Genomic DNA, 2,884 nt, shown 5'->3' on the forward strand with positions numbered 1-2,884 from the left:
TATAGGGTTGCAAATCTCTTTACCTCCTTGGATACTTTCTCTAGCTCCTCCATTGGGGGCCCTGTGATCCATCCAATAGCTGACTGTGAGCATCCACTTGTGTGTTTGCTAGGCCCCGGCATAGTCTTACAAGAGACAGCTATATCTGGGTCCCCTACTTATTTTCAAATGTGATTTCTGAGTGGAAATGTGGTACAGCACAAGAATTAACTCTCAGGAACTGTGGTTTTCATCCAGTGCAGCAGTTTCTCTTGAAGTTCAGCTTCCTCATTTATAGAATGAGAAAAAAATGCATTAAATGACCTTTCAACCCTATGGTTTTATGAAAGAGAAACAGAAAGGCACCAGTGAACATTTTACTGTAGCTATATGAGAACATGAAATATGGAAACAATCTGTATTTTTTTTTTAAGTTCCAATCTGTTTTTAATTAGAACACAGTTCGTTTCCAATTCTACCTAGGTAATCAAAATGCAGGCAAGACATTTCTCCACCCCAAGCTTTCCCTTCTAATCATTCCAACTGAGAAACTGGGGATAAGTAAGAAACTAGGGACCTTTCACTGGTTGGCTATCAAAAATTATGACAGCTTAAGGCTAAATAAAGCCACTATAATTTGCCACCATTTTATCTACATAATGAACTCTGCAAATGTTTACTTTGCTTTTGAAAAAATGTCAAGTTTTCACCTTTTGTATAAAGCCGCAAGGCCATCTTTCCAGAGTGCTAGTAATTACCTGTATTTACTTCAAGTGGATAGGTACAAAAAAAAAAATCAGCTTCCATGAATATTGCAAAAAAGTGATTTCCATCAGACACTCATTTCTAGGCACAAAGACATTATGTTTATTCAGTAATGATTATCTGCATAGGTTGCTATAAACAAGAGAACTGTGGTAAGGTAAATGCTTGGCTGAGATGTTTTGTCTTAATCAGCTTTATCCAGAGTGTTTCACTCAATGTTATGATTTATCATACAATTTACATTCCAAATCAATACACTCATAGAGGGGAAAAGAAGGAATTTTTCTATAATTAAAAACAAACTATAATTACAAACATATTTAAACACTCTAAACTGCTAGTTCACAACAGAATACCCTGTAATAAGTTACAAGATGAGGAAATTAGGAATATATTCTAGCAAAGGTTGCTACTTGGTGACGTATTCAGCAAGTAGGAAGGATAGCAACAAGATGGCAGCAGGGAAAAGGCTCTAGAACCAAGGAATCACACAGTTTTTAAATACCTAGCACTTAGAGCAAAACAAGTTTTATAAAACAACTATCCACTCAAACTGAGATCTGTCAACATAGAGGGGAAAGACAAAATGTTTCTCTTAAGGTATATAAAAGATGCAAATCCCTGCAGAGGAAAAGGGAATGCATATCTTGAGCTTGTTCATGTCCAGATGCGAAGCTCTCCCTGATCACAAAGAAGCACATCTGCATACCAAGACAGTCCTATGTTAAGAGCGATCAGGAAGGCATCTGGCCCCGTTTTTATGATCCTAAATTACCTTGGTTTCAAGTTAACTTTTGTAAACTGGAATTCCTTTAGGAAGAAAATATATTTTTTAATATTTAAAATAAAGAGAGGTGAGAAATGAACCCCATCATCTTCCTCTATTTTCAGAGCTCAAATTATTCATCCTCTAGTACATTTAAAAAACATTCCTGCAACACTAATTTAAAAAAAATTATACACATTATCCTTTTGTGTAATTCTGTAATGTTGTGATGTAAAATTAGGATATTATAATTAAATGCCCTTTTCTTGGCATTTCCTATAACTGAATCATCCCAGAAAGCTTTTCTTTCATCTTAATCTGTCTATTATTTCCCTCTATAGAACTACCTAAGGATGATGTAGTTTTTAAAAAGATGTCTTTAAGACTTAGTTATGGCCTCTGCACCAAGTGTCTTTTTCAGGTAATTTAAGTTTTGTTAGCTGATAACAGGTTAATGACTACAGTGGCCTCGGAACCATCTGCAATCATATGAAAAAAAAAGTTTCAAAATCTTAGTGGGGAAATTATTCCTCCCCTGAAAATATTCCTATCCCTGGAGTAAAATGTTCTCCATATTACAAAATAACTTGCTTTGAACACTGCTGTGTACATGACAAGAACAATTCTTCCTAATAATTAGTACACACTGCTTGTCTGTGTAACTGAGTTTCAGCATGTCCATCAGCATCAGTGTAAACATAGGAATTAACACAGAAGCAAGATGTTTATATACATTTAACTCCATCTCCTGTAATGGAAGTGACTTATTCAAAGGATGTACTCCATTTCCCCTTGAGAGCAGCACTGATACCAACAAAGCAAACCAAAGCTAGTTTCCAGTCCAGGACATACTGAAGTATTACCTTCAACTTTAAAAGCAAGATCCCACATAACTTACTTTGCTATCAAAGACTAAATGAAATACTGGCCTCAGTTTATCAAACTATTGTAGTATAATTGAAGATATTCATTAACTAATACTAATTTACAAATCAAAAATAATAATCTCTCCCATACTAAATTATCATTAACATTAAAACTGTAACGTTATAGGCAGTTTAGGACCTTTCCTGAGAAATAAAACCACATTACAAATGATTATGTGGCAATTCATGATAGACACGTGTTTTGAACAAATTTAATTCATACTGAATCAAGAGAACTTTTTTTCTTTTTCAGCTTTAAGAGACAGGGTCTTCCTATATTGTCCAGGCTAGCCTCAAATTCCTGACTTCAATTTCCTGATGTGGCTCCTGGTGCATAGTACCATGCCTAGCTTAAAAGAACAACTTTTTTAAAAAAAGATTTATTTATTTATTATATGTAAGTACACTGTAGCTGTCTTCAGGCGCTCCAGAAGAGGGAGTCAGATCT

The 2,884-nt window shown here is 34.9% G+C and overlaps 1 protein-coding gene across 1 annotated transcript in view; it reads right to left on the reverse strand.

Moving 5' to 3' along the window:
* Positions 1-822: 822 nt before the first annotated feature.
* Abcb7 (ATP binding cassette subfamily B member 7) overlaps positions 823-2,884 on the reverse strand; it is a 129,966-nt gene continuing 127,904 nt past the window's right edge. Inside the window, exon 16 of the mRNA XM_021152859.1 lies at positions 823-2,884. This exon is cut by the window's right edge and continues 1,525 nt beyond it. The gene's annotated coding sequence lies outside the window, so the exon portion shown is untranslated.

Source organism: Mus caroli, chromosome X (genome assembly GCF_900094665.2).
Source record: "Mus caroli chromosome X, CAROLI_EIJ_v1.1, whole genome shotgun sequence".
Classification (NCBI taxonomy): Eukaryota; Metazoa; Chordata; class Mammalia; order Rodentia; family Muridae; genus Mus; species Mus caroli.